Source organism: Hyla sarda, chromosome 2 (genome assembly GCF_029499605.1).
Source record: "Hyla sarda isolate aHylSar1 chromosome 2, aHylSar1.hap1, whole genome shotgun sequence".
NCBI lineage: Eukaryota > Metazoa > Chordata > Amphibia > Anura > Hylidae > Hyla > Hyla sarda.
The window spans coordinates 379038155-379050623 of NC_079190.1; the positions used below are offsets into that span (position 1 = coordinate 379038155).

The 12469-nt window shown below is 40.5% G+C and overlaps 1 protein-coding gene across 3 annotated transcripts in view; it reads left to right on the forward strand.

Annotated features, from left to right (window-relative positions):
• Positions 1 to 10020: 10020 nt before the first annotated feature.
• NOS2 (nitric oxide synthase 2) overlaps positions 10021 to 12469 on the forward strand; it is a 75756-nt gene continuing 73307 nt past the window's right edge. For all 3 annotated transcript variants that reach the window (XM_056558479.1, XM_056558482.1, XM_056558480.1), the window contains exon 1: positions 10021 to 10213. The gene's annotated coding sequence lies outside the window, so the exon portion shown is untranslated. The remainder of the gene's footprint in view (positions 10214 to 12469) is intronic.

The following is a 12469-nucleotide window of genomic DNA, read 5'->3' on the forward strand; positions in this document are numbered from 1 at the left end:
TCATATTACTGAAAAAATAAATCCACTGTCTGCAGACATTCACACAAATTTCTGCTGGGCTTGGAAGACAAAAGAAAAAGGTGTAAGTGAACATGGTATACATCAAATAGATCGAAAAAATGAACTGTGACACCTCATGGTCTCTAATTAAAAAAAAACAATGTGGTTACATAATATAATGCTTAAAGGGGTACTCCACTGGCCAGCATTCGGAACATTTAGTTCCAAACGCTGTGTGCGTGCCTCATGGGTCGGCCACACCTCCTTGTGACATTGAGGGGGCAGGCCGTGATGTCATGAGGGGGTGTGGCCGACCCCCGCAGACCGTGCACAGTGCTCGGAACTAAATGTTTTGAATGCTGGCCAGTGGAGTACCCCTTTAACATCTATATATACTACATGTTTTAGCAATTTCTCTGTGTATTTCCATTTCTTTATTACTCTGCAGCTCCGTCTCACTTTCCCCTCTCCACAGGTTTCTATGGGCAGTATGAAACTTCAGTAAACTGACCTGTCTCTAGATCTTATTTTTTTTTTGTAAATAATGGGTAAAGGAGGGAGTAAGGAAGGAGAAAAAGATAAGAGGTGAAAGAGGCTCTTTTTCTCTAGCGAGATATATAACAAAGTGTCTTATATTTGCCTGTACTATTGATTTATAACACGTTTGTTGAACTGTAAATGACTAAAGTTAATGTCTACTATTTAACACCATTCTTTTATTAAAGGGGTTGTGCGCTGCCCTGACTTTCGGAACTCCACTCACAGCGTCCGGAAGTTCATTACTCCGAACGCTGTGTGCGGGCTTCCGTGTTCGCGGCCGCCTGGCGTGACGTCACGCCCGGCCCCTTGTGACGCCTCGCCTGCCCCCTCGTGACGTCTCACCCGCCCCCTCAACGAGCTGTCACGCCCCCTTCCCATAGACTTTGGTAGAGGGGGCGGGCATGACGTCACGAGGGGGCGGGCGAGACGTCACGAGGGGCCGGGCGTGACGTCACGAGGGGCCGGGCGTGACGTCACGCCCGGTGGCCGCGAACACGGAAGCCCGCACACAGCGTTCGGAGTAATGAACTTCCGGACGCTGTGAGCGGAGCTCCGAAAGTCAGGGCAGCGCAAAACCCCTTTAAGTCCAAAATTCTATGCACTTTAATTTCAAAGTACAGCATTTTAGCAGTCAGGCCCTCATAAAGAGATTCTAATTGTAAAGTTAAATGGTAAAAGTCTTCAGCTACCAGTCTGTTTTCAGGAGTTACTAATTTAGTATTGAGTTCAGTGCATAAATCCATATGCAGTTCCCACTCTCTGGCTTTTGGTAGCAAGTATTTTATTATGTAACTTACCAGATGTATGAAGGGAAGTAGAGGATTTTTAGCTCTGTATCTGAGAAACTGGGCTACAACCCTTAAAGTCATAGAAATTACAGAAGGTTATACCTATTTAGGGTAAACAAAAATGTTGTTTTGGAGTTGGCCATACATATATTTTATGATTTAAACGATATGGAAACCTATGCACTTTTTTCATAGATGATCTAGTTCTTTAAAGGGGTACTCCGGTGAAAAACTTTTTTTTTTTTAAATCAACTGGTGCCAGAAAGTTAAACAGATTTGTAAATTACTTCTATTAAAATTTTTTAATCCTTCCTGTACTTATTAGCTGCTGAATACTACAGCGGAAATTCTTTTCTTTTTGAAACACAGAACTGTCTGCTGACATCACGAGCACAGTGCTCTCTGCTGACATCTCTGTCCATTTTAGGAACTGTCCAGAACAGCATATGTTTTTATGGGGATTTCCTTTTACCCTGGACAGTTCCTAAAATGGACAGAGATGTCAGCAGAGAGCACTGTGCTCGTGATGTCAGCAGACAGCTCTGTGTTTCAAACGCAAAAGAATTTCCACTGTAGTATTCAGCAGTTAATAGGTACAGGAAGGATTAAGATTTTTTAATAGAAGTAATTTACAAATCTGTTTAACTTTCTGGCACCCGTTGATTAAAAAAAAAGTTTTTCACCGGAGTACCCCTTTAAAGCAAAATTAGAAGCAATAATGTTCTTCTGTTTGTTATTATCTGGTATTGGTGTCCCTTTGGGCAGGGATAAGTGCAGCCCTGAGCTCATCCATAGCCTCTATCCTTGCCTACTCGGCACTCTACCCTAAGCATCAGACTCTCAACTAGATGACAGTTCTTATATTTAATGAGAGCAGAGCATGGTGATGGTAAAACAATGAGATAAAACACAGCACAAATATTTTAATGAAAGTAAAAACCAGGAAACAAAACAGAGGAAATATTAAAACTGACATACAAACAAATAAATAGAGAGTGGTATATAAAGCCCGGTCAAAACTGAAAGAGCAACAAGGTACAGAATCAATAGGCAAAGAATAGACATATAAACAGGAAATGACAGATAAAAATCCAGAAACAAGATAGAAACCATTTTTGCAGGCAGAGAGCACAGGCCAGATTAAGTTTAGATAGCTCACAGCAGGGGCCTGGACAGCGAGACCGATTACAATTGGCTTGTTGTCCATTCCTCCTGATTGGTCCGGGCATCATCACGGCAACAAGCAAAGCCTCAGCTGAGGGTGGCTGGGGTTTGAGCTGCTGCTAGATTCATAAACAGACACACATGTTACAATTGGTTTGTCACATACACTAGTTTCACTAGAATTAAAAGGGTTTAATCAAGTTAATAAGATGTTCCTAACATGTCTAGCTAAAATGTATATAATTAGGGAGGCTCATCGAGAATAGGCTAGATCTTTTCTTGATGGTGAATGTGCAAAGTTGGGGGGAAAAAAACATATCTATTGCACTCTTGCTGCATGTCAGGGCCTTGGTTTGATTGCCTTCATGTACAGTTTCCAGCTTTGGTCTACTTGTGCAACTGATGCTCATCCCATTACAATACATGAGAAGGAACCTCCCTCGTTGGATCATACAATCACCATATTTATGGTATTGGTTTGCATTTTTTACACTGCCTGATTCCTGACTGAGTGAAGCCCTGCTAATTTCTTATTGTGTCTTATGTAACCAAAATGTTTTTGCCATCCCTCTGGTGGAACACACCAGAAGCAATATCAACACTTTTTAAAATATTTCTAGAGACACATTTTTGTCAGAAGAATGAACCTAGATGCTAGTGTCTCCAGCAATGAAGATATGACCCCAGCTATGAGCACAGCCAAAGTAGCACCAGTAACAATCATGGCGGCGGAGGTGAATCCATCACAAAATCTCCCTTGTGGTAATGTGGAAGATGGAAGAAGTAGCTTACCTGCTTAGCAATATAATGTTCTCGATAAAAAAATTACTAAAAACAAATTATTATTGAGGAGGTATGTTTCTAATTTCTGATTTGTATATGTCTAAGAGTGTGTTAATCTCTATGATACATACTCCACTTATGGTTCCCCATGTATGCTATGTTAACACTGCTATTATGGCTTTGTTACAGTTCCTTTAATTTTGCTGTTAACAAAAATGTAGAAAGCTACACTAGTGAGCATCTTTACACCTCCCAACCTCCAAATAAAATTTTTTGTCTTATGTTTTCTTCCTTCTCAAAACATTGTTATTTTTCATCTTTCTATTATGGCTTATTTTTGTAAGACAAATTGTACATTTTTACTGGTACCCTTTATTTAAAAAAATACTGTATTATCAAGCTGAATTTTATTTGAAAGGCAAAATGGAAAAAAGATTCAATCGTGCAATTTTATGGGTAAATCATTTTTTTCCAACAATACCAATTTGCATGATTTTTGCTTAAATGGGCACTGTCATCAACTTTTTTTTTTTTTATATGTTGTAGTACATATATTTTCATTATTATTTTTTTTATTAAAATGTTTAAATTAACGTTTGAAAACCGGCCACTAGGGGGTCTCCCTCCTAGTGGCCGGCTGCAGGCTGGCGTGACGTCACGCATTAATTTGGACTGATGCCGGCCGGGCATCGGTGCTAATTCATTCAGCCTGCGCTCGCTCCCTGCCTGTCAATCAGACAGGCGGAAGCGAGCGCATTGGCTCCCTGGCTTCAGATGCCGGCCACTCCTCCCGCACCATGCCGCTGATACTGCCCCTGCACGCCGCTGATGCTGCTGGACTCTGCAGTTTGTATGTATGGGGATCAGGGTGTCAACACAGGGGTTGCGGGGATCGGGGTGTCAACATGGCGGTTGCGGGGAGGGAACGGGGTAGCGCCGCGCTGCGCCCATGGCCCTAACTTATTGTTTTCAACACAGGGTGCCTCCAGCTATTTCACCACTACAACTCCCAGCATGCCCTGACAGCCAATAGATGTCAGGACAAGCTGGGAGTTGTAGTGGTGAAACAGCTGGAGGCACCCTGTATAGATGAACGAAGGGCGGAAGTGTCGGCCCCAGCAGGCATCAGTGACATCTGCCTGCTGGGGAAGTCTGCCTGGTAGTGAGCATACTACCAGGCAGACAAAAAGACCTTTTTAATATAGTAAAAAAAAAAAAATTATTAAAAGCAGGGAGGGGGTTAGGGATAGATGGGCAATAGGCAGGGAAAGAAAAAAATATATACAGGATGGTGGGAGCTACCCTTTAAGTAAAAACAAAATAATTATAATCATAAACCCCAAAAGAAAGGCATTGTAACCCTGATATAGCTAATAATAAAATTATTATTATTGGAAGTGGAAAATAGGAAAAGTTAATATGTTAAAGTTGGCATAAATTACCAAAATGCATACTGGCGTAAGCTCAAAAAAATACAAAAAATAATTAATTCTGCTGACTTTGTACATTTGCTCACTGACAATGAAAAGATCAGTCTATAATTTTAATAGTAGGTTTATTTGGACACAATAACAACAAAAATCATTTTGTCCCATTATATGGTCTCCACAAATGGTGTTGCTTCTAATCGGAATAGATTCACTACCTATAAAATACAGAGCCCTATTAAGTATCATATGAGTAATTGCAAAAGCGGTTTTACTCAGGAAATGGAAAACTGCGAACATTCCTGATATGCATGAATTGCTTTCTGCTATAGAACGAACATGTTCATTTGAGAAAACATTAGCTCTTGGTAACAGCTTGTATGCAAATTGTTCCCGAAAATGGCATTGTTGGTTGACATTCCCTCACTAGTTGGATTATCTTAATCTTATACTCTAACTATATGATTCCTGGTACAATATGTATAATAACCACTATATTTTATGATCATGCACTACACTGTTTTATCACTTGGCTGGCTATTGACCCCGTCTTATCGTCAGTGGTATGACTGTAAGATGCTTCTTTATTCACTGTTTGACATCTCAGTTCACATGCAATTTATGTGATATGACTCATCAGTGCAGGGCAGAGTCCACATGGTCTGTGTCTCTCAGAAGGGTGGGAGTTGCTTTCAGAGAGGGACTTGAACAGAGACATAGTGGATGGCTGGATCAGGGGCGGACATACCATATGTGCAGCCTGTTCAGCTGCACAGGGGCCCAGGAGCCCAGGGGGGCCCAGCCGGAACTGAAACTGTTAGCGAGTCAGTGAGGGACAGTCACTCACTGACCGCTGGGGCCAGGTCCATCTTTAACGTGGGGTAAAAGGGGAAGCTGCCCTGGGCCCTCTCATTCCTGGGGGCCCAACAGCTTGCCCCTTTTGCCCCACGCGGGACCCTGGTCATGACAGGCGAGCTGGGAAACAGGCGGGACAGGCGTCAAAATTTTAGACTGAGGGAGGGAGGGGGCCCACCACCGCCGCCGCCCGCTACCTTTTTCGGGAGGGAGGGGGCCTTTTTCTAATTCATTGCCACCGCCTGCTACCTTTTTTTAACTTATTGCCGCCGCCTCAATCTTCCACAGGCAGCCACTATCCCAGGACCCCTGTGGCTGCCTGGGAAATAGTCACGCCCGCTGACGTGACGTGCGACGTCACGGCGGGCCGCGGGCATCATAGAGATGAGCGAACCGGAGCAGAGAGGAGTCCTCTGCTCCTCTCTATCAGTGATTTACAGACCCCACACGGCCTCCAGGCTGCAGTGTCACTCACCGCCAGATGGACCGGTATATCATCTGCATTACATGTGAGTTGAGGGGTAAGGGGTTGTTTGGCGGGGGGGTGGGGTGGGGTGGGGTGAGGATTGGTGGGGAGGGTGGTGGTGCAGGGTGGCGATCGTGTGTGTGTGTGGGGGGGGAAGAAATTATACATGTGAGTGGAGGATAATAATATTTATTATAATCCTCCCCTCACATGTATGTATCATCTCCCCCTCACATGTATAGTCTGATAACCCCCTCACATATAATCTTATTAGGAGATTATACTTGTGAGGGGACTATAAATGTGAGGAGGGGATTGTCAGATAATACATGTGAGGGAGATATAATAAATATATGTGAGGGGAGGATTATAATAATCCTCTAACGTGTATAATCCCCACCTCACATGTATAATCCCCTCCTCACATGTATAATCCCCTCCTCACATGTATAATCCCTTCCTCACATGTATAATCCCCTCCTCACATGTATAATTCCCTCCTCACATGTATAATCCCCTCCTCACATGTATAATCCCTTCCTCAAATGTATAATCCCCTCCTCATATGTATAATCCCCTCCTCACATGTATAATCCCTTCCTCACATGTATAATCCCCTCCTCACATGTATAATCCCCTCCTCACATGTATAATCCCCTCCTCACATGTATAATCCCCTCCTCACATGTATAATCCCTTCCTCACATGTATAATCCCCTCCTGACATGTATAATCCCCTCCTCACATGTATAATCCCCTCCTTACATGTATAATTTGATTTTGCGATTATAAATGTGAGGAGGAGATTATTAAATTATACATGTGATGGGGAGATGTTACATATACGTGAGTGGAGGATTATAATAATCCCCTGCTCATATGTATAATCCCCTTCTCACATGTATAAGGCTTGGTTCACATTGATGAATCTCCAGAAGCGATCCCTTTGGTCGGCGCTAGGACCGTGCAGATCTTTTTGCAGATCCGCTCAGAAATGCATTGCTGTCTGGAGATTTTTCAGTGTGAACCTAGTAATTATAATAGTTATATCCTGTATTATATTCCAGAGCTGTACTCACTATTCTGCTGGTGAGGTCACTGTGTACATACATTACATTACTTATCCTGTACTCATCCTGAGTTATATCCTGTATTATACTCCAGAGTTGTACTCACTATTCTGCTGGTGGGGTCACTGTGTACATACATTACATTACTTATCCTGTACTGATCCTGAGTTATATCCAGTATTATACTCCAGAGCTGTACTCACTATTCTGCTGGTGGGGTCACTGTGTACATACATTACATTACTTATCCTGTACTGATCCTGAGTTATATCCAGTATTATACGCCAGAGCTGTACTCACTATTCTGCTGGTGAGGTCACTGTGTGCATACATTACATTACTTATCCTGTACTGATCCTGGGTTATATCCTGTATTATACTCCAGAGCTGTACTCACTATTCTGCTGGTGAGGTCATTATGTACATACATTACATTACTTATCCTGTACTGATCCTGAGTTATATCCTGTATTATATTCCAGAGCTGTACTCACTATTCTGCTGGTGAGGTCACTATGTACATACTTTACATTACTTATCCTGCACTGATCCTGAGTTATATCCTGTATTATACCCCAGAGCTGTACTCACTATTCTGCTGGTGAGGTCATTATGTACATACATTACATTACTTATCCTGTACTGATCCTGAGTTATATCCTGTATTATATTCCAGAGCTGTACTCACTATTCTGCTGGTGAGGTCACTGTGTACATACATTACATTACTTATCCTGTACTGATCCTAATTTATATCCTGTATCATACTCCAGAGCCACCATTCATATAACAGAACCTGAGGAGCCTCACAACAGTCGAATCTAAAAGTTTCCTTAGGAGACTAGGTGAGTGGCCTGCTGCTTCCACCATAAGTAATGTAACGTGAGCCTTCATTTATTGCAATAGTTAGATTTTGCACAATGGGTGCCACACATTGTATAAGATGTCACTATGGCGGTGAATGTAGGGTCACTTTACATTACTTATGTACTGATTTATATCCTGTATTATACTCCAGAGCTGTACTCACTATTCACTAGACTGTCCGGGAATGCTGGGAGTTGTAGTTTTGGACCACCTGGAGAGACACTGGCCCTCATTTACTATTACAAACCCGACATGTTTTGTCGGGTTGTGCGCCAGATTCTGTCGCATTGCGCCAGATATTCTGTCTGCGCCAGAATCTGCGCCACAAATTCTGTCTGCGCCAGAATTTGCGCCAGAATTGAAGAAACCCTGACTAACTCTCCATTTTGCTAAGAAAACCTGAAATGGGGCGTGGCTGCCGGAAAAGGGGGCGTGGTCTCCAAAAGGGGCGTGTTCCCGACATTTTCACAAAAAAACAACATATTTACTAAGGTTTCCACAGAAAATGTGGTGGATTTGAGCTGAGGAAAACCAGACAGATCAGAGCATGTGTAAAAAAAAGCAAAGCGTAGGGAAAGTGGAAAATGTAGGGAAACCTTAGTAAATACCGTGGAAAATAAATTGTAGGGAATTAAAACCCACAAAGAAACCTACACAACACTCTTAGTAAATGAGGGCCACTGTTTTGAAAACACCTCCTTAGTCAGTATTTCCCAACCTGGGTGCCTCCAGCTGTTGCAAAACTACAACTCCCAGCATGCCCAAACAGCCAAAGCCTGTTTGGAAAACACTGGACTAAGGGCCTACCAAATGTTACGTGGCTACCCACCTACCAACCAAACTTATACCTGCCTACCTACCTACCTAGCACCAAACCTTTTACCTGCCTTCCTACCAACTGAAGTTACTAACTGCCTAAATATCTTGCAAATTTACTACTTGCCTACCTACTTAGAAAATGTTCTACCTACCTAACTAGCAAATGTACTACTTGCAAACGTACTACCCACTTACCTAGCAAACATATTACCCGGAGGGGGGTGCATATTCTTTGCACAGGGGCCCTCTACTGTCTGTGTCCGCCCCTGGGCTGGATGATGTATTTTCCTCACTTCCCTCATGTAAGTGACACCTGAAAGAGTGGAACTAGCTCTATATAACTAAAGAAGGATATTTAGACAAATAAATTGTTTTTTTTTATATTTTAGTTCATTTATGGCATTTTTTTAAATCATGTTTGTAAGTTGCCGTATTTTGTGAGCTGCAACTTTATTATTTTTTCACTGATGCAATAGTGTGAGGACTCTTTTTTTGCGGGACATGTTGATGTTTTTGGGGGGGACCATATTTGGGGGTTGTATTATATACATATATCATTTATTTTATTATTTTTGATATTTTTTTCACTTTATTTTTTTATTTTAACATTTATTTTTTTCACGTTTTTGATTTTATTTAAAAAAAATGTTCGAACTTTTTTTTTTTACTATTATACATGTAATTCAATGGAGTATACATGAATTATGCCTATGTCTGTCAGTACTGACAGGCATAGGATAGATCAATCTCTACCTTAGGTAGAGACTGATCGCTCATATTGCCATGACAACAGAAGCCAGTGTCAGGCCTCCAGTTGCTATGGCAACCATCATCTCTGAACCTGAGTGCCCGCGGGTAGCCTCCTCCGATGGGACCCCCTCATCACCGATCGCTTCACACAGTGAAGCGACGGAAAAGAGGGAGAAGGAGGAGACCCCCGCCAGATCCCTGCTATTGGTCCATCTGTACTGACGGACCAATAGCAGCAATCGCCGGCTGGGGACCACTGTGATTGGTCCCTGGACGGCTTCAGGGGGTCTCAGCAGTGCAGCACAACCAAGCTTACTAAACTGTCACAGCGCCCGGCAGCGCTGTGACAGTTTAAAGAAATCAGGTACATGTACGTGGTGATGTGGAAAGTCATCCCTAATCACCACATACATGTACCTAATATGCATAAAAGAGAATGCTCCTCATTTCAGTTTGTTACCTGTGTAAAAGACATCTGTCCACAGAATCAATCAGATTCCAGACTCTCTTCCACCATGGCCAATTCATTCAGTTTCTTTTTGGAAAAGGAGTTTGCGCCGATCTCCTCTTGTTCGCAATGGTTTAACACACTTCAGGCCTATGAACTGCAAGCATCTTATATCATTATCTGCTAGCTTCATATGAGTAAGAAGACATGTTCAACCAGGTTTTCAGAGACCTCAGGTGACTACACATTGGCCTTATTGACTTCCTCATATAAAAATTACCGCAATTGCATTTCAATGTATATACAATATAATTGGTCTTGCACGTTATAAATTCATTTATCACTATTTCCTAAATTTCTAGCCGAACCCTATTTGTACAGTACAAGTGTTGACAACAATTACATTATCCGCACTTCCCTCTGGGAAAGTGTTTAGTCAGCCAAGCCCTATTTTCTTTTTGTACTTTACCTTTGACTAGAAAGTTATGTTCTGTAGGTTCTTACTCCCACATAAAGAGATGAAAAGCTTTTTGTTGCTGTTTCTCTAAAGATCTGATCATTTTCAATGATAAGCCAGTTTTTATGTATTGCCAATTTTATAACTTTTTCCATTAGGGTGTATTCAAACAAAAAAAGGGACTTTTCCCTCTTTCACCTTGTATTTCTTGATTTATTTTTTGCTTTTGGTCTTAATCATAACAATGGGAAACTTTTCTCAATCTCTCTAAAGGACTGTCAAGAACTTAACATGGGTAGCCTTTCCTGAATAACCTCTGCCACAATTCTTGAGCTTGCTGTTCAAAAATATCCCATTGACTAATGATATAAATATTAATAAACATAAAATATACAGCACAAACGAATAAACTACCCATAGGGCAGAGAATTCTTTACAAGGGTGGGATGATAACTAGAATATAGAGAATTTTTGGCAGTGGGTTTACGGTTGCCATTTGTATTTAAACAACTCTGATCGACGAACAACAGCGAATCCAAAAACTCTTATCTCCTGACCAGCAAACTTACTTTTAAATGTCACGTTTATCATCACCATTCATAAACAGTCCACAGTTTCAAAGTTTAAAAAAGTACTTCTATAATTTGTGTTTAGTGACATTAGTACTTATACAGAAATGTGTAATATATTTTAATGTTAATGATATGAACATAAAACAGTACAATAAAACAATAATGTTATTTATCTAGCACAGAGATTATCATAAAAAAAAAAAGGTGCAAGAATTGCTCATTTTGGTCCAAAAATTTGGATTATCAAAATATAGCATGTATCGCCAAAATGGTACCGATAAAAAAAAAAGTGCCCCCCCCCCCACAAAAAAATAAATAAACCCTCACACAATGGGGTCAGACGAAATATAAAAAAGTTAGGACTATCAGAACATGGCAAAACAGAAAAGGAAAAAAAAAAAAATATATATATATATATATATATATATATATATATATATCTATATATATTGGGTATTGCCATAATCGTACCGACCGTTAGAGTAAAGATAACATAATTTTGACTGCACAGGGAATGCCATAAAAAAATATATATTTTAAAGCGCCAGAAAATGTAACATTTTTCTCAATGAGTTTTGACTATGAGTTGAACTAAAATTTACCACTAATATTAATTACAATGTGCCACAAAAAAACTCAGAATCGCTTTGCTCAATAAAAGCATTCCAAAGTTATTACCACTTTATGAGACACATGTCAGATCTGAAAAATGGCACTTGGTCATTAAGGTAAAATCTGGCAGCATCCTTAAGGGGTTAACCTCTTTTTTTTCTTCAATATTTTTATTTGAGTTTTCAGAATTTTTACTAATACAGAGCTCAAGCCAACTGGCCTGTAGTTACTAGATACCTCTCTTGTGGATGGGTACCCTATTGGCCATTCTCCAATTATTTATAAATGAATGTACAGTACTTACAATTAAAGGGCTTTGTTCACATCTTCACCACAGCTTTTATTTATAATGAAAGCCATAACACCATATTGGATAGATCATATGTCACATTCAACAAACCCTGTTGACTTCTATTCGGTCCTGGTGGAAATACATAATAATAAAAATAGAAAAAATAATAACAATGACAATAATAATAATGCTTAAAAAAAATTAAAATAATAATAATAATAATTGTTTATAGGATGCCAAATCCTGGGGACAAATCTCAACTCTGAACTGAGTTGGAGATACTTTACATATTTCATGTACTCTCCACGTGTGCATCATGTAAGCTAGTGACATCTAGTGGCAAAGGGGAACATTTACAAGTTGTAAAAGCAAACTGTAAGGAAACAGGTATCAAAAGAATAAAAAAAATAGCATTCACCAGTTTTCCAACTAAACAAAATCTGTTATTAAATGAGACAGCATTTGCCCAGAATTGGGCAATCATAGTCATGGTAGCTTTATGCTATGGTAGCTCATTAATCATTATTACTACAAAGCCTAAAATAACTTTCTGTTTTAT